The 27,409-nt window shown below is 40.5% G+C and overlaps 1 long non-coding RNA gene across 1 annotated transcript; it reads right to left on the bottom strand.

Moving 5' to 3' along the window:
- Nucleotides 1–27,037, bottom strand: LOC144369320 (uncharacterized). Its single transcript, XR_013428839.1, has 2 exons — nt 26,868–27,037; nt 1–1,194 (listed from the first exon to the last, which is right to left on the bottom strand). It is a non-coding gene; the product is annotated as an uncharacterized LOC144369320 (long non-coding RNA).
- Between the last annotated feature and the right edge of the window lie 372 nt (nt 27,038–27,409).

Here is a 27,409-nt window from a genome sequence, read left to right on the forward strand (position 1 = left end):
GCCCTTTATTTTATTTTATTTTTTTTGAGGAAATTATTTAACAGAATTCTCATGCTATGTGTGCACCCAATTTGTGCTCCATTGTAACTTAGGCAAAGTTCACATCTTAATTTACACTGGATTTTAGAGCAATACCACCTTCTAAGAGTTCTTTGGGATAAGAGTGAGAAATAGAGGAAATCCATTGAAGATTTGCAAGCTTAGAAAAGCCAGTGAAAATTTCTTTAGTTGTCATGTGTATTTCTGATCTTTTCCTTAAAAAACATAAAATAATTTAAAAAAATTTTAAAAGGTGTAAAAATAACAAGAGATTATAAGAGTAATTTTCTAAATTGGAGAACTGGCCAAATGATCCTTTAAAGTTCATAAACCTGTGTGTTCTGGGTCGGGTGGGAAATCAGTACTGAGCCAATCAAGATTTATATGAAATTTAAAAACACGAAGGTCAAGAAGTATTGCAAACATTATCACTCTATATAGGTTAAAATGTCCCAGGCGTTGATGGCCATTGGCATAGAATGTAAGCTATGACTTAAGTGCAGGGAACAATGTGGGCTGAACCCATGAAAAGCCGTTGCATTACCAAACACATTTGTTCGTGTTCACAGAGCTCAAACACACACAATGGACATTGCATGATCTGCTTTTTGTGAGTCAACAGCAAGTCCAAATTTAGCCCTTAAAAAAAAATAATCTAACCTACATAGGCTTCTATTTTATACCAATTCCCTTTTCATTTCATTTTAGACAGTAAAATTTCCATTAAATAAAAATATATTTAGCAAATACTTTCCATATTTCATTTTTTTTCAGAGAAAACCACAAAGACCTAGAAAGTAGGTTTTTGAAATTAAGATATAAAAATGTAACATAAATAAAACCACTTTTCCACCTCCTAATTTTTTAGACCTCTTATATATATATATATAAACATTCTGATGTTAGTTTCTTAGAAGTATGGCTAAAAATAGAAAAACAACACTGAAAATAAACAAAATTTAAAAATTTTTACAAAATGAAATCTTAGGTAGAAGTAAGTTTTGAGCATTCACACTGCTGTCCCTTCCGGGTGAACTGTGGAGAGTCCTCTGGCTTACTCCTTAGGTTTTGGGAGATGCTGCATTCAGTCCTGGTTGCTCTCTCTTGTTCCATCTTGAGTGAGTTCATGAATGCTTCTTGGTCTCAAATCATTCTCTGTAAATTATACAAACTTCTGTAAATGATCTTGAAGGCAGCTCTCTGGTTTGAAACTTAACACCTGCATTGCTCACATCTGCCCCGCAGGTCACTCCCGACACATTTCGTTACTCCTACCAGAACAAATTGGATTATTTCAAGGTCTCAAATTTAGTGTTCATTGCAACTTGAAGTATTCCCACACTGACACCATTGGCATTCCCAGGTGACTACTGATACCATCTCCCTTAGGTGACTATCCACTTTCTCCTCCTAAGAGATAAAGCGGGGTGCATTTTCATAATTAGAAAAATAACAGTCATCCACCCCCTCCACATCCCACTTTCTTATCATCTGAGATGAATAATCTACCTGTATTTGTGTGTTCAGACTATCTCGTGATGATGACAATATACAGTTCAGGCTTGCTATAAATAAACTTCTCACCTTATCTAGCTACTTGGCAAAAATATCAGGCATGGAACAAATCCAAAGTCCCCAACAGTGCCCCCTTGAAACTTTTGACCTACCTTAGCCCACTCTAGAACATCTGCCTCTCAGCCTATGTTGAGTTGTCTAAAGTCCAGAAACCCTTGAAATACTGTGTTATTTTCTATGTGTTTCCTCCGTTTGTTTATTATTCAACACATTTTTATCGTACTCCTGCCATATGCTGTTTTAGAACTTGAAGATACACATAGAAGTAAAAATGTCAAGGGCCTTTTGTTTAAGCAGTTTGCACTACACTTAGGAGCGGGAATGAGTGCTAAGGGGAGAAAGAGTAACAAGGTAACTAACAAATGAAGAGAACAAATAGGGTGCAATGGCTGGAGAGATGGAGGAGGGTAGGCAAGCAGCGTAGGCCTCCAGAAAGCACTGGCTTAAAATGAAATTTGAATGAACAGAGACAGTCTGCAAGTGTAGAGAAGGATGGATCAGGTGGGAGAACAGGAAGAGGACCATCCCTTGGAGAGAAAATGGAAAGTCATTCCAAACTATTGTTCCCTTTTACCAGTGTGCTGCCCTCTGGGGGCCCATCCCTGGATTCTGAATACATGCATATTCTGACAAGCTTCTTACTGTAGTGTGAGTCACCACACCTTATCCCAATCTTTCTAAATTGAACCTCTGATTATAATCAACATACAGTATCCTCCCAAGACTTCCTTTATCCTCCCTTTCCTTCTGTCATACTGACATCTCAGTCTTCGCTGCTTCAAACACCAGGTGGAGAAAGTTGAGAAAGTGCATGAAATTGAATGTATGGAAATACAGAACTGAGTAAAGAGCAAGAAAATGACAGCAGGATACTGATTGGGAAACAACTATAAAAAGAGACTAAAAGACAGAACAAGGACTGAACTAGGGCAGTGGCCATCAGCATGTACAGGATAGAATGAATTGGAGAGAGAAGCAGCAGATTCTCTAGAAGCTTCAGCAGGCAAACTCCAAAGATGTAAACCTATTAGGGTGTGAGCGCAATAATGTGCAAGAGAAAGCCAGGAGGAGCTTGTATGGGAGAGTGATTAATTACTTTCCTATATACAGTTTTGCCTCAGTATCCACGCAGGGATTGGTTCCAGCATCCCCTCCCCCACTACCCTATGTCCTGTGCATACCAAGACCCATGATGCTCCAGTCCTTTATACATAATGGCATGGTATTTGCATATAGCATACTACACATACACACATCCTCCCTTATGATTTAAATCATTTCCTGCTTAGTTGCAATGTAATTGCTGTGGAAATAGTTGTTGTACTGTGTTGTTTATGGAATAATGACAAGAAAAATTCTGTACATGTTTAGCACAGACACAATTTTTTCTGCATAGTTGGTTGAATTCATGGTTGTGGAACTGGCAGATAGGAGAGCTAACTGTATTCAATTTCAGCTGTTTATACAAATTCTGCGTAATGGAATATACACAAAGGACTTAAAAACAGAACATTACAGGGACACAGGCTATATCAATGTTTATAGCAGCACAGTTCACAATAGCTAAATTGTGGAACCAACCCAGATGCCCTTCAATAGATGAATAGATAGGGAAACTTTGGTATATATACACAATGGAACATTACTCGGCATTAAAAGAGAATAGAATCATGGCATTTGCAGATAAGTGGATGGAGTTGGAGAATATGCTAAGTGAAGTCAGCCAATCCCCCCCAAACCAAAGGCTGAATGGACTCTTTGAAATGAGGTTGCTGACTCATAATGGCATAATGGTGATAGGCAGAGGGAGCATGGGAGGAATGGAGGAACTCAAATAGGGCAAAAGGGAGGGAGGGAAAGGGAGAGGGCAAGGGATAGGAATGATTAGACATCATTACCCTAAGTACATGCATGAAGACACCAATGGTGTGAACATACTTTATCTACAACCAGTGTCATGAAAAATTGTGCTCTATATGTTTAATATGAAATGAATTGCATCCTGCCATCATGTGTAACAAATTAGAATGAATAAATAATTTATTAAAGACAAAAATTATAAATAAATAATTTAATAAAGATTAAAAGTTTAGATTCTATGCTTATGGAATGAATGAGTCCTTTACCAAGAATACTGGTTCTTAATCCTGGATGTACACTAGAGACAGCCAGGAAGATTTTGCAATACATTGGAATAATTGATTCAGAATCTCTGGAAGCAGTGCTTAGCATCACTGTTTTTCAAAACGTTCTTCGCATCATTCTAATATGTAACTAAGATTAAGAATAACTGGAAATTGATGGAATATAAGGAAGAACAGGCTATCAAAACCTGGAAATTAAAGTGTAGCTGATTTTTTTTAAGGAATTGCAAAGCTGCTTTTAATACTTCGGGGTCTGCCCCACAGGAATAAAAATCACGGAATGGCTAATCCCCCTCGCACTCAGGAGTGGCTCGGGGAGAGAGGCTACCTGAGGGTAAGGAAGCACAAAAGGCACTCGGGGCACAGGGGATGCCATTGGTGCAGGGACCTGTGGGCACTACAGGAGCAAACACAAGCATGGTGGGACTGGCCCCCAGGCCACAGGCAAAGCTACTTGGTTCCTCCTCCTTCTCATTCGTCTTTTTCCGCTAATGTTGCATGATCTCTGAATCCCCCTGCTTCAGGGTAACACCCAATGGCCCGTCATCTTGGCACTTTCTTTTAACCCAGTTGCTCTGCTTTTTCATATTCTTCTGGCAGGTGGGCAAGTCTACGCTGGTTACTGCGGGTCCTGGTGACAGCAGCCGTAGCTGATTCTTTCTATATTTGACCTACAGAATTATAGATTCCAATATAATTTCACCTAGCAAGGAAAATAGACATTGAATAAATGATCTTAGAGGGAGAAGTGCTATAAAAAGGAGAATGGGCACATGTGGAAATGAATAAAAAGGGAAACAAATCCAGTCTGTGAGGTCAGGAAAGGGTAGTTACCCTTATTGCTTACCACATTCAAGTGATAAAATTCCATGCATACAATAAGCAATAGTTAACTGTCTTCAGACCACCCAGTAATCACCAAATCCAACTAAAGTAAATCAGGACTCTAGGGGAAATGGCTGCTTCCACTCTGTGGCAAGAGTTGTCAAGAGGAGCCTGGGACTTTTCATACTAGAGGCCAAACTGCTGAGATTTTGTCAACAGACAGTAGAGCCAGTGAGTGAGATGTGCCCTGTGGAGTGTCTCCCGCCCTCCACCTAGGAAGCACCAGGCAGCCAGTTAGGATGTCCTCTGTCCTCCAGGCAGCACACACAGGGCAGCTAGGGGAAGAGGTCTCTGCCCACTCCAGCCTAGCGTCTCCACTCTTGCAGGAGTTAGCTGCACCAGCTGCAGAAGCGCTTACTCTAGGCACACATGTGGTACCTACTGATAGAGACCAGGTAGGAGCCCCAGCTGTACCCACCAAATAAAGCAGCCCAGAGCGGTGCTGCAGCAATTAAATCACAGCCAGCGAGGCAGGACATGACCTAAGCTCCAAACCCAGACAAGGTGTCTACCTGCTAAAATAGATCAAAATGGGACACAGAGACTGAAAGCACAATGTTCAAACTGTCCAGGATCCCTGGAAAACCCATCTGTCATGCCAAGAGCCAGGAGAATAACAACTGGAATGAGAAGATAGGCCAACACTCTGATGAATGAGATGTGGGAATTACCTGACAAGGAATTTAACGCCGCCATCCTAAAAGGCTTCCATGTGCAAAGACAGAATATTCTGGGGGAAAAAAATTTGGAAAATATGTCCAAAGACATAGAAGATATTGAAAAGAACCTAACAGCCATTATAGAGCTAAAATTACAACAAAAATGAAAAGACTAGATGGACCCGATAGCAGAATGAATAATGCAGGAAAAAGAATCAGTGAACTTAAAGATAGAACATTAGAAGTGGACAGAACTATGAAACAGAAAAAAATGGATAGAAAAATAAAGAAACAGAGTATGAAACCCGAGGGACAATGATCCATAGATCTAGCACTCAGATCAGTAGAGCCTAGAAGGGGAGGAGAGAATATGATAATAAAAAGTACTCAAAGAAATAACAATCAAAAATTTCCTAAATAGATTAAGAAGTTAAGCAAATCACTCAAGAAGCTAAGCAAATAAACTCAAGGAAGCTGATGCCAAGACACATCATTTTGAAACTTCTGAAAACAGAAGACTCCAAACAGCCCTTAAGCATGCCCAGGGAGAATGAAGGGGAAACAAAAGCATTCTCAGATAAAGGACCGTTCCTTTGATGATCAAAGCAATAATCACAACACCATTTGGGGTAGTGCCCACTGTGTAAGGGAAATACATGGGGTGATTACATCTTTTAAATGGAGAGGACGAAGGGACCCAAATAGAAGCAGACTTTCTACACCTGTTCACTCTAAGAGGTAAAACGCCGATACCAGCATACTGTGATGCCAGCATTCATACATGTACTGCAAGACCTACAATGCCACTTAAAACACTATGGAAAGTCATATGATCAAAGACACGCTAAGTAAATAAAAAAAGAACTCTAAAAAACGTTCAAGTGATCCACAGGAGGGCAGAGACTCAAAGAGGGCAGAGACTCAATCTAGATGAAGAAGAGAGTGAAAGCGCCCACAGGTGTGCCTTTACTCATGGCACAAAAGAAACTGGGGTGGCAGATCTGTCCTGTACTTTAATTGTGGTGAAGGTTATACAAACAAACACACTCGATACAGCTGCACAGAACTACCGGGAAATGAAATTTCCTTGGAGAATATAACCTGGAGAGTGCTCCTCGCTTTCTGACACTACACACCGTACCCTACTCTGTGGCCTTTTTTTTTTTAGTTATTTGATTTGATTCAGAAGTATAATAAAACTCCTCTGATGTCCCTGAGGATGCCAAATGACTACAGCCAGTCCTAGGGTTCTCATTATGTTCAAGGGTGTCAGCAACATAAAAGAACGTCATCTTTCTTCTTCTTCTTCTTTTTTTATTTCAGAAGTATTGAAGCCACAGGACTCCAACACATCTCCAAGTCTTGAAAGCCAAGACACACAGGGCTATCTGAATTTTGGATTTTATTTAAATACCAAAAGGGTTAAAATTAGTTCCCACATTAATTACCATTCCAAGGAGACTCAGATGTTGCCAAAGATAGCTGACTCCTTCCCTGTTATTAAAAAAAAAAGAAAAATTATTTTTGCTCATCTATGGGATGTGCAATGCCCAGGAATCCTGTGTCTGTACAGCATCTCCATGCCTTGATGTAAGCCAAATTCCCTTGATCGCCATTTGATCTTCTGGCTTATTACAGTAATGGTGTCCCTCATCATCTGATAGTTGAGCATCTCCAGGGACACTATTGTTCTGGGGTCTATGCCTCTTAACTGATTGTCAGCCCCTTCCAATAACTGCCTTACCCATGGGGGAAAGCATCACTTGAATTCCTTAGTGATTCTGCAGACCCTCTTACTAGCACATTCTTTATCGTTCTGGTCAAGAGTAGATCCTCTGGACCTTCTCATGAAACATTGTTATTATGATGAAGCTTTTCTAGGGATTTTGGGCTTTTCTAGGAATATTTTAACATATTCACTCCAGAAAGCCTATTCCCCCAATTTTTTAACTTCCTCCCTTACTATCTAAGATGACGATTTTGACATTTCAACTCCATTGAGCTAAGCCAAAACATTTCTATATTTATAGGAATGATTCTAATGTCAAAATGTGAAGTCCCAGATCTCAGGGCATGGCCTCAAGGAGGCATGAAGACCAAATAAACAAGATGTCCCCACCATCCCCTGCCCTCAGCCACTCCGTGCTGACCCAGTAGCAAGTGACTGAAGTGGCCACTTTGTAGAGATGGAGGCTATTGACAGACCAGTAACAGGGGATCCCTATTAGAATGGCTCATCTACACACCACTGCCCAAGCATCTGATCTGCCACGAACAGAGAATAATCCTGAGTCCTGACACAGCACCCTCCTGGAGGAAAGCAACAAGCCACCCTGTGGCAAGTCAATTCCATGGGCTCCTTCCATTCTGGAAGAGCAAGAAATCCATTCTGACAAGTATAGATTCATACCCTGGTTACGTTTTGACTTTCTTAATAGCATCACTATGCAAGGCCTCACAGAGCATCGAGGTACCAAGGCATGATCCCTTATAAGTTTACATCAAACCACCAGGACACTCACTGTACAGCAAAAACGATACGGGAGTGGGCCTGTGACCATAGGACTCTTTGGTCTATCGTGTTGCACCCAGACACTGACTGCCTGTTGTATTAGAAATTGGCTTCCAGAGGGATAACAGATGCATGGCTTCCGAGGTACCACCTTACAATGAGAGGGTCCCATCCTGCAGAGTAGAGGTGTGCAGCTTAGACAATAACTCTCTATGGCACTATGCTTCCAGTGGGAAAAATAAGTGGAGCCTGGGAACCAAGGGGTTGGCCCTTTCAGCCGTCTCTCCTACTGGCTCAATGACAATTTGTGTTCCTCATTCCTGTAGCTCTGAGTTCCACAGAAGGAATATTTCCGTCAGTGCATACAGTGAGAATCCTATTGAACAAAATGCCAAGCTGCATTTTATTAAGACTCCCCAAAATTTCCTCTCAAAATTTCTGATCAGCTTGCCTATTCTTCCTGATGTAGAAAAAAAAACATTGGTCACCTCTGTTTTCCTCAATCCTGCGTCTTTACCCTGTATATTGGGTGAACAAAGCAAAGCTGGCAAACTTACAAAAAAGTCCTTTTAGAGTTTATGAAAGGGAGAAGCTAAATATATTTCAATTATTCTCCAAGTGTAATATCCCAATACCATAGGTGTGACTGCCAAATACAAAAGTTAACAAAAAGTGGACATGCTTTTAATTTTCCAGGCAACAGGGTGATTCATCCACGGCAAACCACTGACATCATCTGCATGGTAAAGGACTCCATATCTCTGTATTAATCCTTCCTGGTCAACTCATGAGCTCATCCATGATTCATGTGGACATTCCTGGTCTGGTCTCTTGCCTGTGGAAAATCCCATTGGTTTCACACTGTTTCAGACACATTTTACTAAGGACTTAAAATAATTCAGAAGAAGTGTCATAATCCATGAATCTTATATTTATGTCAGAAGTTGAGTTGAATAGAAAGGTGGAAGTAAATATAGGATTCCCTGCCTTTGCCTTTTTAATTGCTTATTACAGATATTTCTGCTAATCTGTGGTAATTAGCAGCAAAACTAAATAATCTGCCATTCTGAGTCTCAATTATAAACAGAAGCCAACCCATACACCCTAAGAACATTGTTTTGCTCACGTTAATTTAGTTGTGAGAAAACTTTAAAATGCCTAGCGACTTGTGGACCTCAGATTTCTTTCCTTAATGGGATATTAGTAATTTCATGGGATGGAATCATAGTTCCATGTACCATCCAACCAGTAGATGCCATGTGTCATTGGCCAAGGGAAAAGGCCCTGAGGCTAGTAGGCATGCTTCTAAATTGGTAAGAGAGCAATGTCATTTGATTTTATGAGTTTGGGCAACATATTTATTGGGTAGTCATAAAAATGAAAGATCAAGCAATAGTAACAGTTCCAATTATATTTATTGTAAAGTGGAGGATTTCTTTTAAAAAAGCACATTATAAAAATTTTCAATTTTTATTCACTGAATTGCTTGAATTTATTCATTGAATTGCTTCAAAGATTTTGCATATATTCAATTATGATTTTAGAACCATAGGTGATTTTTTTTAAGAGAGAGAGAGAATTTTAACATTTATTTTTCAGTTTTCGGTGGACACAACATCTTTGTTTGTATGTGGTGCTGAGGATGGAACCTGGGCCGCACGCATGCTTGAGCCACATCCCCAGCCCAGAACCATAGGTGATTTTTTATATACACATCTATGTTTGCTTAAAAATATTCATTCACAAACAATAAGTATAATTTTAGCAACAAATTTGTATTATTGAAAGAAAGAAAAGCCATCAAATTGAAAAAAATATCATCATTCAAATAATGTCTTAAGATAGCAAATTAGTTTCCTTTCTTTAAATATTTTGTGAGGTATAAAGGCTAAAACTTGTTAGAAGATATTGTGAATTCTATACTAGTTATGGGGACTCTTACACTTCCAATCTATTGGTAGGTCAGGGGACTTTACACAATTATCCTATTCATAAATTTAGCATGTCACACCATTCAAGGAGATAAGGATCTGAAGGTTTATAAGTATCCTTCCTTAAAAACGTTTTGTTAATCAGTCTGTTACTTATCCTGAGAACTCAAGTTTGCATTTTGAAATTGTTTTCCTTACTGTAATTATTCAGTGATCTCCTTCACCCAGTGTAAGTGTATAACTCAATAGTTTTTTAAGTATATTTACAGAATTGTTCATCATCACAATATAATTTTAGAACATTTCTATCAACCTAAAAATCAACCAGCTTCAAGTGGCCTTCATTACAAACTCCAGCAGCAGAAAACCATCAATCTACTTTCTGAGGTAACTTTGCCTACCTGCACACTTTCATAAAAATGAAATTGTACAGTTCTTTATTTCTTATGTGAGTGCTAAGATATCATTATTTATGGTTGATGTATATTGTGCTTTTATATGTGAAATAATTTATAGTAAATAAATACATATGAGATTTAAAGTAAAAACATCAATACAAACAAAAAGAATGCATGTTCTCTTATAAGTTGAAGTTTGGAATCTTTAATGAATTTTTGGTGAATTAAAAAAGTTTTTCAAAATTTTCCTTAATTATACCTGTTTGTACTGAAATGCACTGGTGCAAAATAATCCACAGCTTATTTATTTTGCTTTTTATAAAATGTGGTATTGTAAAGATCAATTAAAATATCAGAATTAAGGGGTTTTGTAAACAATAAATAAGCACATAATAAAAAGCTCTTTTATTACTTCTCCATTTTTTTTCCTTTATGAAAAATGTACTCCAAACTGGGAAGTTGTAATAAACTGATTAAGAGCAAATCAAAAACCAGGAGCTGATAGGAGAAGAGTATCTTTCTGTTTTACAAGAACAATAACTCAGGGGACTAAAAAGACCCATGCAAGGTTTGCCCTACGAAGCACAGCATTTGAATGATGAGATACAGGAAGCATTTTGTCTAATTGAGTTCTGAATCTGACAACATTATATTCTAGATTAATAACTTTTCTTTTCACTCGTGAATCTCATGAACACACATTTGAAAACACACGAAAGAGGACAAAAAAGAAAAAGAAAATGGAGGGAGACCTCATGGAAAAGCGATGCTTTATTCAGCACCTGAGAGGCACATCTTTGGGGGGAGAATGGCAGCGGGGCCACATGTGGGTCTGGCTCTTATATGGCCTTAGCAGAGCCGGGTCCTGGGAGGAGCTGGTTGATTTTGTCTGGCCCCTTGGCCATGGCAGGGCCCTGTAAGGAGAGAAGCTTAGGGTGGGGCCGGGGAACAGGTAGGTGACCATGTTCTTCAACATTAGTCCTATGCTCACTGTATAAAAATATTCTAGTCTTGCTCCTGAGGTCTAGGAATGTGAATATTTAACAATTATTTCTGGCGATTCTGGTTACTAGGAGTGTTTGAAAGATGATACCCAGTCCTGTTTATGAGGCAATTTTATGGACTGGAAAAAAAGTCATTCTAATTGCAATATTCTGTGGGGACAAGTGCACGGAGTACTGCATGCATGGCATACGCTAAGCGCGTCTGAGCGGCCTTGCTCAATGGATCGCTCCTGGATTGGTCGCTGCAAGGACAGTTAGCAGAAATTGCATTGGTGGCTGCCTGAGTACATATACATGATAACTGTCCAATAAAATCAGGCCTGCTTCCTGCGTGGCCTCCAGAGGTCTTGAATAGCAACTCCGCAGCCACACTCTCCTCTACCCTGTTCCGTGGACCTCCTCTGTGGATGAGAGCGAGCCCACACAATATTCAATGCATTATCATTTATAAAAAAGAAAGTATATACGTATGTGTGTGTGTGTGTGTGTCTTTACATATATATACATATATCTATATATATGTGTGTATGCTCTCTATTTATGTACAAATATATAAATGTATAGTGTGTGTGTGTGTGTGTGTGTGTGTGTGTGTGTGTGTGCGCGCGCGCGCATAGTACACATATATGTCCTGTCTCATGTCTGGGATGCTAGTTTTATAGAGGAATATTCTCCTTACTTAATCTGAAGCATTTCATACAATGGTTTCTCAGGAAATTCTAAAGTAAAAACCTAATTCTAATGTAAAAACCTAAAATCTAATGTAAAAATTCTAATGTAAAATATTTCCTAAAAAATTCTAATGTAAAAACCCAGAGGCCCAGTTCACTCTGCAGAGTTCATAAATAAGTGCCTCCTACTGTTGCCCAGGCTTCAGGATTTATTGGTCTCAGATATGTTCACTCACATAGGCAACTACCTTTGTGAAACCTGTAAAATAAATTATAACTTACCCCGTAACCGGCCCACTGAGTCTTGGAGAATTTGAAGACTTTCTTTTATGTGGGAGAAACCATCATCAATGAAGAGTGAATTATTTAAATTTATTTAAATCATAGTGTAGATACACTTTCTCTTCTTCAAGCTACGGGAGTGACAGAGAGCGGCTCCGGGTGCATTCTGAGTGACAGTTTGCTCTTGTAATACACAAACTCTTGTGGAATATTTTACAAGCCCCTCCTGTTGGGTGAGAGCAGTGTGAAAAGGAGTGAAACCCAGCACATGGCCATCAATCTCCAAATTGAAGGCCAGGTCACTGGCACTAACACACCACACACAGGGAACTGACACATCTCACACCAAACACTCTCTTTCTAACAGTGCTTTCCTGTTTATCATGTTGGTATGGAAATTAAAAAAAAAAAGTTACAATGAATGCAGCATTTGAAGAGTTTTTCAAAATACGCTTGGGAGGCCATCAGGATGCAGGATTTATTTAGGATTCCAGATGTTAGGTAGGTTAGTTAGCCATGAACAGATGTGGGGGGGGGGCAATGATGGAAGACTATGAAGGAAAGAGATTAGGCATATGCATAAGGAAAAATTCAGGAGTTATACATAAAACTGCAACCAGAAAACATTTGGGGAGGGAAACTTAGAATGACCAATCTTCCCAAAGCCGTAGACAATTAAAACCCCTTGAGAGAATTATAATTTAAAATCATGGGGAGCTCTAATTGAAGCAGAGGAGCTTTAGAAAAGTGGGGTATGGTATGTCAAAGCCCCCCCCTCCCAGTTATAAATAATTCTAACCCCTCAAGGGAAATTGCTGTTTTCACACCATGTGTCATCATTGCTAATAACCAAATTGTCAGGGCCCTCTCCTACAACCCAAACTATGTCACAACCAGATGCTCTGGCAACCTAAAATGAAAAATTTCTTCAGCGGCATTGAAACTGATTAATGGAGCAGGAAAATTGAAGGAGATTCGATTTTCTTACAAACTTCAATTAGGAGCACACCTGTTAATTCCAGTGGCTCCTGAGGATGAGAAAGGAGGATCACGTGTTCAAAGTCAGCCTCAGCAATTTAGTGAGGCCCCAAGCAACTCTATCTCAAAATATAAATTAAAAAGTTCTGGGAATGTGGCTCAGTGGTGAAATGTCCATGAGTTTGATCCCCAGTTAAAAACAAATATACTAAAAATAAACAACTAAAAAATAAAAACAACTTCCAACTTGGTGAGTGTAAAGGTCTGGCGAAACCGTCGGAGGGAGAGACCACCCAAGAGACTGACTCCATGCAATTGGCAAAAGGGGATATTTATTGGGGATCCATTCCAGCGCGCTGGGACTCTGTGCTCACTCAAGAAGGGAGAGCAGCCCAGAGCCCAGAGCAGAGTTCAAGCAGAGCTTAAGTACACTTTTTGGGGAGGGTGGGGGGCTTTGCATACATCAGAACAAATCATCATGAGGTGCGGGGAAATTGAACAACTCTGAGACGTGATTGGCACATTCATTGGTGGGAACAGGTCGGACGGGGGTGATTGGTCATTCCTAAGCGGGGTACACATTCAAACTGATTGGTTCAGGCCCTGTGACAAACTGCACAGGGCCCTAGGCTAAATGGCCAGTAGGGCGTTGTCTTAACTCTCTCAGGAATTTCAGGTTCTGGGTGTAACAGAGGAACTTAATAATACCTAGTCTTTTACATTCAAGCTTTCCAGCTTAGAAACTTTACCCTTTCATTATGAATACTTTGAATTTCATCTTTTATTTTTCATTGTTTTTTGCTTTACTTTTTATTATAATTTTTTTTTATGTTGGATAAAGATGAAACTAAAGAAGTTTTATAAACCTTGCAAAATTGTGGATCTTGGAAAATCAGCTATAATAGACTTATACATCTATTTTAAAGCTTAATTTATATGTTTTGAATTTTAAAAGCAGTTTGTTTTTTTCTTCCTTTTTTGTGCACAGAGTGGAATGGTCTGGGTGATGAACGCTGGAGTGGTTCTACCACTCAAATCCTGATGTGAGGACTTGCTCAGCGTTTCCAGTTACTTCCCTGCTTTGAGCTTCATTTCCACCTGTATCAAATGAGCTTTCAGAAGTCCTTGGAATACTGCCTGGCGCATTGCAGGCTCTACTTGATCTATTCTTTAATTTTCATTACGTCTTTATATATATGCAAAGAGATGTCCTTGGAATGGGAAAGTAAAACAAAGAAAATGCTGTTTTCTGTGGGGTTGGTGTCTGCTCAATAGAGGTGGATTCTGTTGGTAGGGGAGAGAGATATGGGTGGTCCGGACATGAGGTTAAGAATTAATTCCACAAACTGGGCCAACTGTGCTGGCTTCCACATGCTTTCTTTTCTAAAAATCAACTTATCTGGAGACCTACTAGTTCAAGTCAACAGGATGTGTTACATTTCTCAGCAAACTTCCTGTCATCTGTGGGAGAAAAACAGGCCCCAAATGCCAATAATAAGAACATGAGTTTCCCCGAAAGGTGTACCTTTTTTTTTTATCTTTTTAATATTATTTTTTTAATTTTAAAATTTGTTTTAATTATTTATACATGACAATAGGTTGTTTTTATGCACTTTGATATATCATACATAGATGGGATATAATTTCTCATTTTTCTGAGTGCACATGTTGCAGAATCATATTGGTCATGCAGTCACTTATACACAAACAGTAATAATGTCTGCTTCATTCTACTATTTTCCTATCCCCTCATCCCCTCCCCCTCCCATCCCATCACGTCCTTCTTCTTAATCTAGGGTAACACTATTCTTCCCTAGTGCCCCCCCACCTTATTGTAAATTAGCATCAGCATATTAGAGAAAACACCAGGCCTTTGGTTTTATGGGACTGGCTTATTTTGCTTAGCGTCATATTCTCCTGTAAGGGTCCGGCGGAGCGTCTGAGGGAGAGACCACACAAGAGACCGGCTTCATGCAATTGGCAAAAGGGGATTTATTGAACCAGCATGCTGGGGCTCAAGGCCCACTCAGGAAGGGAGAGCAGCCCAGAGCCCAGAGCAGAGGTCAAGCAGAGCTTAAGTACACTTTTTGGAGAGGGTGGGGGGCTTTGCATACATCAGAACAAATCATCATGAGGCACGGGAAAATTAAACAGCAACTCTGAGACAGGATTAGTATATTAATTGGCAGGAACAGTCTGGGCAGGGGTGATTGGTCACCCCTGAGCAGGGTACACATTTAAACTGATTGGTTTTGTGGCCTGGATGCTTACGTACTGAGCTATTTGGAGCCTTTAGCTAATAAACAACCAGAGAATCAATGGAAATATTTACTGGGCAGTTCAGGTGTTGTCCTAACAGCTACAGAGATTACAGGTTCTGGGGGTTGCAGAGGAATTTTAACAATACATGGCCTATTATTATTTTTTTTTAGCCCAAGCCTTTCAATTTAGAAACTTTACAATGCGCAGTCTTTTATACTTTAATTCAGACTCTTGCAGCTTAGAATTGTAAGGGTCCGGCGAATCGTTGGAGGAAGAGACCACAAGAGACCAGCTTCAAGCAATGGGCAGGAGGGAGTTTATTGAAGAGGATCCTAATTCAGCGTCCTGAGGCTCAAGGCTCACTCAGGAAGGGAGAGCAGCCCAGAGCCCTGAGCAGAGGTTCAAGCAGAGCTTAAGTACACTTTTTGGGGAGGGTGGGGGCTTTGCATACATCAGAACAAATCATCATGAGGCGCGGGGAAATTGAACAACAACTCTGAGACGTGATTAGCACATTCATTGGCGGGAACAGGTTGGGCGGTGGGGATGATTGGTCATTCCTAAGCAGGTTACACATTCAAACTGATTGGTTCGGGCCCTGTGACAAACTGCACAGGGCCCTAGGCTAAATGGCCAGTAGGGCATTGTCTTAACTATCTCAGGAATTTCAGGTTCTGGGTGTAACAGAGGAACTCAATAATACCTGATCTTTTACATTTTAATTCAAGCTTTCCAGCTTAGAAACTTTACCCTTTCAGAATCAGCTTGGAAATTTTATATTTACATTCCAACTCTAACCCTTTACTGGCAGATGCCATAATTTCAGTCTTCTTTAAAACTGAGTAATATTCCATTGAATACATATCCCACATTTTCTTTATCCATTCATCTCTTGAGGGACACCCAGGTTGGTTCCTTAGTCTAGCTATTGTGAATTGAGCTGCTATAAACATCGATGTGGCTGCATCACTATAGTATGCTGATTTTAAGTCCTTTGGGTATAAATCAAGGAGTGAGAAGAAGGGGTACTTTTGTGATGCTTACACAGACCAGATCCCACTAATCATAAAATCTGTAAGAACGGGTTTCAGTTAGAACCAGTTGGCATGAGCCATGAGACCTGGAGATGCCGTGCACGTGGGGACTGGAAAATCTGGTGTCATCCTGCTGTTAGTCAAAAGGCAAGAGCTAGACTGGAAACTCCCCTGGGACCTGAGGTAAAACTAGGGGGCAGGAGGGGAACTCTATTGCTTTCCTCTCTTAGAGAACCTACTCTTTCCCTCCTAATAAACTCATGCCTGTTATTCTGATTGACAAGTCTAAAATCTTTCTGGCATGATTACAAGAATTGAGATTTAAAGCGGTACCTTCATGCTGCCTCAATTTTGTGGACCGCCCATGACCTGTAACACTATTAACTCTGATTGTTATCCTAGTCTGTGGTTATAGGAAAGGTTGGTAAAACACAATGAGATCTGTACTCATTTCATTGTTAAGGTGATGCTTCTGGTATACCTGTGATTGGATTGTATGTACAGTATAAACATCAACAGAGAATATAACTACATTAGTTTGAGGCAGACTTAGTGAGGTTTCTTGAGTTCAGAATTTTTTCTTTTGCACAGTGACATATGCCTGTAATCTCAGTGTCTCAGGAGGCTGAGGCAAGAGGATCGCAAGTTTGAGGCTAGCCTCGGCAACTTAGTGAGATCCCATCTCAAAATCAAAAGTAAAATAAAAGGACTGAAAATTCAGATCAGGAATAGAATGGTAGAGTGGGTTCAATTCCTAGTACCGAAAAAAAAAAAAAGGAAGAAAAGGAGCAGAAATTTAAGCTTGTTGTTTCTGCATTGTCAAATGTAGATCTATCAAAGCTTCTGCATTGTCATATGCTATGTTTTTAAAATTAGCATTTAAAATTACTTTTTAATCGATATATAATTATGCATCTTGATGGGGTACAGTGAGATATTTCAGTGTCTAGCAAGACTGGGTGAAAGACCTAAGCAATCTCATTCTACTTGGGACCTCATTTTGCTCTGAAACGTGACCTCTGACCTACTGCATCCTAAAAGCTCTGTGGAAACAGTTCTGGGAAAAGCCGAAGATGGTGATCCCATAAGATAGGCCAAGATATCAAAATATCTGAAATTCCAGATGGCCCCCACCTAGGTGTGGTGACCAGTATCTAAACCAGAAGCCCTGTACCCCGCTTGCGACATCCTCAAGATTTAAACCAATCAATTTCAAGTGCATCAACCCCTTGAACTAACCAATAATTCTTTCCAGATTCTTTCCTACCACTTGATAAGCTAATCATGTTTTAGAGTTGTTGTTTGATTTTCCTGCGGTGTGAGATGATTTGCTAAGAGATGCTATGATGTATGTGGGGGTCCCTGCCTTCCCCAAAGAGTGTATAAAACTGCTGCAAACCCTGGGCTCGGGCCTCTCAGCGTCACCAGTTGCTGGGTGCATGCTGAGGACCGAGCTAGCTCGCAATAAACACCTTTTTGCATCGATCTGGGTCTCTGGTGGTGTTTGGGGGTCCCGAATTCGAGCATAACATGGGCACATTCAGGGTGGTATGGCCGTGGACTTCAGTGTCTGAACACAAGGTGTAGTGATCAGATCAGGGTGGAAGCTAATGTCCGTCTCCTGCCTGTGGAGAACATCAGGATCAGAGTCCTTACCTGCAGCCGGGAAGGGAGTGGGGGAGGGGAAGCAAGAAAGGGGGTAATGTGCATGGGGCGCAATTGGTATGTGTGATAAGAATGCAAAAAGAAGTCCAGTGTTCTTCAAGTGTTCTCTAGCCGAGTAGGACAACTAGGGCCGGAAACAATAGTATATTTCAAAATAGTCACTAGGCAGGATTTCAGATTTTCCCAGTACAAAGAAATGATGAATGTTCAAGATGATTCTGCTGTAGGGCTGGGGTTGGGGCTCAGCGGTAGAGCACTCACCTAGCAAGTGTGAGGCCCTGGGTTCGATCCTCAGCACCACATAAAATTAAATAAAATATAAATAAAATAAAGGTATTGTGTCCAAGTACAACTAAAGAAAAAAAAAAAGGTGATTCTGCTGCCTTTGAGACGTCTCCAATTCTATCCTAGCTGGGGCCAGAGGCTGCCTTCCCTGGAGTCAGTAGAGATCAGCTTCATTATCAAGTCAATGACTACACAGTGGACTCCAGGATTCCTGCAAAGGATGAGCTGTGGTTTTGGAGTGATGCTAGGGAAGGTTCACAGCTATTGCCACCTAAGTTTGGTCCAGCAGGACACTGCTTTGAACATGCCTGCCCTTTTTAGCATAAAACTCTCAAATTCACTATTAAAAGTGAATGAGAGGCTGCATCTGTAGCTCAGTGGTAGAACACTTGCCTGGCACCTGTGAGGCACTGGATTGGATCCTCAGAACCACATAAAAATAAATAAAATAAAGGTATATAGAAAAAGTAAACGGAACAATTAAAAAAACAATAAATAAGTAGAAGGAAGACCAGTAGAGAACGGGAATGGGGAGAGGGGGGTGGGAGGGAGAGAGGAAGCACTGGGAACTGAAATGGAGCAAATTAAATTCCCATTTCTATGATTTTGCCAAAATGAACCCCACCATTATGAGTAACTGTAATGCATCACCAAAAGCATTTTTAAAAACAAAATAGACTTAGTTTGAAATTATTGAAATAAACCTTACTTAAAAAAATAAATATAGGTTAAGTTTTCCTTATTTAAATGCTAGGGAAAACAAGTATTTCAGATATTGGATTTTTTTTTTGAGATTTTGGAATATTTGCATATAGATAATAAAATCTCTTGGCAATGGGACCCAAGTTTAAACAGGGAATTCATTTATGTTTCATATACATCTTATACACAGAGAGGGTAATTTCATACAATATTTTTAGTGCACCTGCAGTTTGATCAATCTTTCACATGAAGCCAGGTGTGGAATTTTGTACTCGACTCTCTTGTCAGCAGTTTTGAATTTTGGAACATATATTTGGGATATTCAAATTAGGGATGTCCAACATCTGCATATAATTTAATTTAGCTAATACTTATTTGAAATATGTAAGCACATATTTTTAAGTAACTACAGATAGATATCATTTTTGAGTCAGAATGTAAGCCTGCCCCCTTGTCTTCCCTTCCCCAGCCTCTAGCATCTGTTTCCATTGCCAACAGCTTATCAAAGTTCCCAAATAAGCTTGTCAGGATTTGGTGACCTACACTCAGTGCTAGATGGGCCTGCAGCACACACTTTGGTTGAAAAATAAAAGTTTGACTCTTTAAATATTCCGGAAATATTACAGTTTTCTGCTGGCCAGCTCTTTAAATTAAATCACATGCAATACTGAATTAGAATCCTAACAGACACCAGCACTTTGGTCTTAAAAAAACCTTAACTTAGATATCTGTTTCTTCTCAGAACATGTTTGTCTCATTTACAGAGTGGAAAAAGTTGTGTAAGTAATCATTGTTTGACACACATAAATTTTGAGTTTTTTTGTAAATCTATCAACATTTCCGATTGTAAATTTTCAGCCCTCTATCAATTTTCTACTGTATTAAAATCTCACTCTTTTGGCAGGTAATATTTGCTATAAAAATTGCACACAAAAGCCCTTCCTGGTAGAATTGCAACCACAAACCATAGAAACAAATTTTTTATGAGTTTAAATATATTAACATTTCAATATACATGTGTATGAAGTTGTTACCCTTGCTTATTTTCTCAGTAATGTGAAAAGATAAAGCTACAGATACATACCTATAATTATGTAAATATACATATACATATATAGACTCTGATTGACTATAAATCAAAATGAAGGTTCTGACAATATTTTTTTCACAAAAGTAATTTACTAAAAAATTGAAACATTCATCTAAGGGAGGAAATATTAGGGCTATAGCTGCTTCTGTGGCCCATTGTGCCGTGATGTTAATTTTGTATGTATTTTTTTGACACTGAGCACATTTCAGAAAAAGTGAAGTAAATTTTCTGCTGAAACTTGGATTGCATGGTTTTCTGGGGTTCTAATACAGATGTGCCTGCTTCAGATCCTACTCTTCTGTAGTGTGCAGCCCCGACACTTGGAGCAGGCAGGGAACACTAACCCCAAATTAAATTCCAATAATATCTCCAAACCCTTTTTTGAGACAGTAGAGTAAATTGTCTATCTTCAAGTATTTATTTCCTGAACTAGAGTGCTTTGTGGATTCAGACCTCTCTGGATTGTGCACACAGGGCGCATATCCTACACCTCTGCATCTACTTATTAAAGGACACATGCACCAAACTTGGTGTGGAGATTACAAAAATCAGACAAGGCTAAACAAGACTAGGAGCTTGGCTAAATAGGAGCTGCTTAATTCACATATTTAGCAGAGAATGGCAGAGACAGAAAACATGTTCCTTGGGCGGCTTTGGAAGAGCAAATCCTTCATCAACTCATCACTTACAGAGGCTGAACACAAGCCTAGGAACAGACAAGTGGCAGAGACATTTATAGGTAGAACTATTATGGGCACAGCCCTCTTCCTGTGTAACCCCCTAGGACAGGGCCCCAAATCCTTTTGCAACTGCTCTCCAGGATGGAGGTATAGCAGGGGAGAGAGCAGGATTAAATGAAGCTAAGTCCGCCTTCCCCAAAGCAGCATCTGATATTAAAGAAACCTAAGACAGAGAAAGCAATTTGGTCAAGGGAAGCAGTCAGCCTTCTTTATTGGAATACATTCCTTCAGGTCAGGAAAGAGAATGGATCTCTTAAAAATGTAATTTCTTCTGCAGGACATATGTTATGACAGTTATATTATGACAGGTTACACACACACACACACACACACACACACACACACCCCACACTTTTTTGGATAGGCATGAAGATCTGTGCCTATGTAAATATACTCCCGGCTCCAGGTTGCTCTCATAATTTGCTGGTGCTGAGGATCGTCTTTCAGGATGCATGTTAATTATATTTGGTATTTGCTTATCCCAGATGTAATGGCCAGAATGAGAAGAAACAGATTGTTGTTGTTGCTGATGTTGTTTTATTTTCTGCTCCACAGACCATATCATCAGTATATAAAATAGAAAGCAAAATTATGATACATAAGTGCTAGCTGTAGGCCTAAGGAATGGTTTTCTCTGGAAATAAAACTGTAAAAATAAGACTATTTTGTTTAGGGAAAAAATATTATTTACATCCTCTATAATATAATGTAGAAATCGATGACATTTTATGGATGTTATTTTAGTTCATGAGAGCTTGCACAATGTTTGCAATCTCCAAGTAGAGTAACACTTCCCAGACAGATGGCAAGGAAGGGGGGGGCATTTAGAAAATCAAATTGGTCATGTGCTGTTTCAGTAAAGGCCTAGGTTAAAAAAGATGCTTAAAGTTCTGGGCCATTATAAATTTGGTAGGTAGCCAAGGGAATACGAATTTAGAGTTGAAAATGTTAGCTAAAACAAAGGCCTAAACTGGCACGTTAGGGAAAGTTTAAGAGGCTGTTGATAAAGACATTACTGAATGAAGAGGAGTATAGAAAGTTTTGTCAATTATAGCAACAAGAACAGGGGTTAATAAGAGGAAGAGTTTTGATCTTCAAAGAAAGAAAATTAATCTCTCTGATTTTATCACATGCAATATATATTAATGTATTATAATCAAGGTATATTATCAATAAATATTAATGTCTATTAAACCATCAAATTACATCTCACAAATTTGCACAATTATTCCATCAATGAAAAATAAAACAAAACACTCAATAATATTTCAAATTGGCAATGAATAGTAAAGAAAAAAAAGAAAAAAAATTCTCAGTTGTGTTCTCTATGTCCCATAACATAAGATGAGAGGTTAATAGGGAGATAGGGAGGTTCCAACCTAGGAACCTGAAAAAGAGTGTAGGGTCTTTAAAGAAGAATCAGGGTTCATTTTCCAAAACTGTAAAAGATTACAATGGACTCTGAGGGAAAATAAAGTAACTTTAAAAGACACAAAGTAGGGGGAAAAAATATGGCAAAGGAATTACGAAGTACCAGAGAATGAGATTTAAGATCTGAGAATTTTACCCAAGTTGAAGTGATTATGTCTGGGAGCCTTTGCCCCAGGAAGAGAGACATGGTGGTATTCCACATCTGTAGGAGGAGAGGTCTGTCTCCCAGCTCTCCCAGGAAAGAGGTGTGTGCTCCCCAAATCTGGAAAACACTGGACTTTTGTAGTTATGATATTAGGCAAGGATTTACTTAGGGAGATATTATTATATATATTGGCAATTTGCAAAATATGTGGGGCAGCCACCGATGAGCAGTGCTCACACCATCTTTGTTACCCACTTCCTAACTACTGAATTCAATATTAACAAGCCCAGTGACTTCAATGAGAAGTCCATGTAATGACATCTGCCAGCCAGGCAACGTGGGCTGTCACCCACGCAGCTGTAATCAGACCTGGGGAGGACCAAGGCCAGAGTGAAGCTGGACATGCTACAAATCCATCTTAAAGAGAGTTTGCACTTTCATAAGAATAAGTTGATTTATCATCACTAGAATCTGAACCTGTAGCTGTCAATGAAGAATGTGCACAATAATCACTACTCATAGAAATTATGTAAAGAAAACAAACCAGCTTCTGTGAGAAGACAACTTGGGGTCGTGTTAGTGCACTTAGAAGTGTACTAACCACTTATATAACCTCTTGTCTTTGAGACTGTTCGACAGCACAGTTATTTTGGGGTCCATGATGGAATTGCAGCATTTCGTGTTGGGTAAGAGCTCACTTATGCAGAGGAAAAGCTCCGAATGGAGAGAAAACCAGGATAGATGAAAACCAGCCCCTACCTCAGAGCAAAGCCTGCCCAAGGAAGGGGGCGTGACCCTTGTCCTTGGAAAGACCCACAGAGCACTCCTAAGCACACACCCACCTGCTGAGTTGTTTATCTACAAATAACAGGAGAGGTCTGCAGCCCAGGTGTCCCTGACTCAGTCAGGCTAGGCGGGACCCATAGCAACCCCCTAGCAACCTCCAATCAGCATGAGACAGGGAAATACCTGGGATGCCAGGTGACCCCCAGTAGTTTATGGAGGTTGATAACATGTTGGGAACCATGTAGTTCAGCACGTACACCCCTCGTGGCTTAAACCAATCAGTTCAAACGAACCCCCCTCTTGTACTGACCAATCACCCCTATCCAACTTGTTCCCGCCAGTGAATGTGCTAATCATGTTTTAGAGTTGTTGTTTGATTTTCCTGTGGTGTGTGATGATTTGCTAAGAGATACTATGATTTATGTGGGGTCCCTGCGTTCCCCCCAAAAATGTATAAAACTGCTGCACACCCTGGGCTCAGGGCTTCTCAGCATCACCAGTTGCTGTGTGCGCGCGTGGAGGACCGAGCTAGCTCACAATCAACACCTCTTTTCTGCTTACATCGATCTTGGTCTCTGGTGGTCTTTTGGGGGTCCCGAATTAAAGCATAACACTTCCTCAGCCCCCTGGTCCTACTTTTAATCTTACTAACAGACAGACACTGGTACTGCCTACATAAATCTCTTTATGAGTTAAAATCTCACCACCCTGATAAATCCCCATGTGACTAAAGTTTTTCTCAATAATCAGTCTCCCTTGCTCTCAGTTAGCACTTGATAACATGAATCAGCACCTTGGGAGTTTGAGCAGGTTACTGTGGCCTTGACCTCCCCCACCTCCCCAGGGTTACTAAGCAGAAACCTCCCACCTGCAGACATAGAGAAGCCCTCTGGAATCCCAGTTCTCAAAGCTACTTGTGCCACTTACTGTGTGACAAAAAGGTCCCAGGAACATGGATGCTACCAGTTTTCTAGAGGGAAAATATGGGGGGATTAGAATTGTGTGAGTCCAGAGACCTTGGCCCCTATTTTATTCCCACGAGTTTTTCAAGAATAAGCTTGCTTTCCAAATACTATATCTTAGAAAATCCTGAGATCTGAGCTGAAGATCAGCAAACAAGAATGGCATCTGTAGGGGCAGGATCTGTCTTTGAATTGAGGCCACTTCAGGAGAAGCAGCATCCAGTGACCAACGAGACCCACATGCCGAGGCCGGTATGGAGAAAAGTCTTTTTAAGGCACATGAAACATGCCTGAATATAAATCAGGTGGTAGGTATTGCATGATTGCCTAGTAAGCCCTTGTTCTTCAAAATGCAACCCTTATACTCCAGCAGCACTCTGAGATCTGGGAGAGGGTTAGAAGTAGAGAACCTTGGGCCCCATCCCAGACCCACTGACACACAATCTGCACTTCATGCAGATCCCCAGGCAATCATTATGAACATAAAAGTTTGAGCAGTAGCACTCTAACCCAGCGGTGCTCAAACTTGGCTACACATTAAAATCAATGAGGAAGATTGTTTGAAAAAAATCTTAATCTGGAACTCCATCCCCAGAGATGGAGTTAGCTAATTGTTCTGGGACACGGAGTGAGCACTGTGATCTTTCAAAGCTCCCCAGTTGGTTCTAATGTGCGGCCAATTGGAGAACTATGCCTCAGACAGACGACCCTTTCTACAAAGGAGCCAGTGAGAAAAAGCACGTGGTAGGGGTTGTGATATTTGCAGATTCAAGTAGACAGGTAGGTGGATGGTGGTGCATTCGTCAATGTTGTATTTCTGGGACTAAAATGCTTCATAAGGCGAACTTAAAGGACAAAATATTTATCTTGATTCATGGTTTCAGAGGTTTAGTCCATGACGGGCTGAGTCCACTGCTTTGGGCCCAAGAGGAAGTAGAACACCATGGTGAAAGGGCTGGTGGAGGTGGCTACTCTATTCACGGTGGCCAGGAAGTAGGAGAAAGATGAACCTTCCCAGGTACACCCCTAGGGATCTCTTCCCTTCAGCCGTGCCCACCTGCCTACAGTTAACATCAGTTAGTCCATTCCAACCAGAATTGAACTGATTGGGTGTAGCTCTCATAATTCAATCATTTTACCTCAATATTTCTGCATTTACCTGGGAATGTTGGGGAGACACTCTGTATCAAAGTCATAACAGATGAGATTCCTAGATTCTAGAAGTAAGTGTGAGGGACCCAGGCTCAGATACACACACAAAAAATTTAACTCCTGGTAGATGATCAAGGAAGCCACAGAGTACACAGAGTAGATAAAAAATGTATGAGGTGGATGGGCAAAGAACAAGACAGAATCTTAGTAAGTAGGATAGTATTATAGGTCAGAGAAGAAGTAGATTCAGTTCTGCCATGTCTCAGGTTTAGAAAACACAAATCTGTTCCAATGGGAAGGATGTACTAGGCAGCAACTTGTGCATAATGCAAATTTTGTGTTTCTCACATACGATTTTGTCTACTAGAAACACTAGATGAATACTGGAAATGGTACCATGATGAATGGGGATATTGTAATAAGCACAATGCCTATAGGCCCCCCCTAGCAATCTCTGTTCTCTGCTCATTTCTCAGGTCTACTTTTTGTTCCTTTCTGATCATGCTATTTCTGCACTTCATAATAGCGCATAAACTGTACCTCTGTGATGTCTACTTCCAATCGGGACTGGGGCTTTATCAATATTTGGTGCCATATTTATTGTGGTGTCTATGTATTTTTTGACTACTGGAAATGTACATATGTTTTTACCATTTTTATTAGATTCTTAATTTTTCATGCAGTAGATGATATTTGGAAAATTGTCTCCAACTCCACTTTTCTATGAGTCCTGTGGAATTTACTGTGTCATTTTACATAACACAGTCAATTTTTGAAATGCATATATTTCATCATGGCAGAACTGACTGTAAAACTAAGTGATTTTGAGAGAGACTCATTTAACTTCCAAACTAATGCTCAGAAAATTTCCACTAAGGACAGGATTCAATAAAGAGGCTGAAATAGGCCAGTCTCAACTCTGGAATGAGAAAAAAAGAACGTGTTCCGGAACAGGGAGCCAGGAACATCTTGGAAAGCCCAGTGGTGGGCACGGCGAGATGCAGGTTTGGAGGGAAGTGAGTGTTGGCTGGTCAGCAGAGGAACGGTCTCTCTGATGACCTCAAGTTCACAGAGGGAAAAGCCCCAGGAAGCCTACAGATGTGGAGTAGAGGTCACTAAGAAGGTGAAGAGTCTGCCCTGCTGCTATGGCTTCACTGTGGTTTGTCCCCCAGAGATCCATGTTCTGGAATCTTGGTCTCCAATGTGGCAGTTTGGGGAAGTGATGGGGCCTTCATGGGAAGGTAATTAGGTTATTGGGGGAGCCACCCTTGGAAGGAATTCGTTCAGGGACTGTGGGACCGTGTTAGCTCCCGAGAGAATGGTTTGTGAACAGGGAGACGGGCTCATCTTCTCAATCCCTCTTCTCTCATGCTGCTCGCCACCATATTATGATAAAACCAGAAGGCCCTCACCAAAACTCAGTGGAGAAATTGACTAAAAGCTCCAGATTAGAGAATGGACCCCAAAGACCGTCTCATATCCCAGAAAGTGCACGGCACCGTGCCCCTCCTCAGCCTTTACCTCCTCAGACTCACCAGGCAGCAATCGTAAAACGTTGGTGGACCCTCAAGCACAGCAGCCTGCTACGCCATGTCTCTGGGCTTTTGCGCCATTGTTCCCTTTTCCAGCGTCGGCTTGCCTTCTTTTTCTGTGACTACAAACTCACTCAGAGTTTAGACTTTACTGAAGCATCAACCCAGATAGAATAGATTGCTTGTTTATACTCATGATTTATTTTTAATATGATCTTCTTTGTGTGTGAGTCATAGTTTAACTGGTCTGAGTTGCACATGAACAAGGTCAGTGTTGGTGCAACTTCCAGGGCTCTTTCCCTTAGTTCCTGCTGCCTTCTTGCCTGCTTAGCTCTGTTTCCCAGGTCTCCTGTCAGCCAGCTTTCCACTCTGCTCATCCCGTGGGAAGCAGTGGAGGGAGAGTTAAAGGTGGGAGGTGTATCCCACCCCACACTTTTCTGCCTTTAGCAGCTTCTCCAGTAGCACTTGCGCTTCACGCTCCTCCATGGCAATCGTTTTCCTGGGCAGGCTGTTCCATGCAGGACCCTGGCCTAAGAGATTTCCCA

The sequence above is a fragment of the Ictidomys tridecemlineatus genome, chromosome 12 (genome assembly GCF_052094955.1).
Source record: "Ictidomys tridecemlineatus isolate mIctTri1 chromosome 12, mIctTri1.hap1, whole genome shotgun sequence".
NCBI classification, from domain to species: domain Eukaryota; kingdom Metazoa; phylum Chordata; class Mammalia; order Rodentia; family Sciuridae; genus Ictidomys; species Ictidomys tridecemlineatus.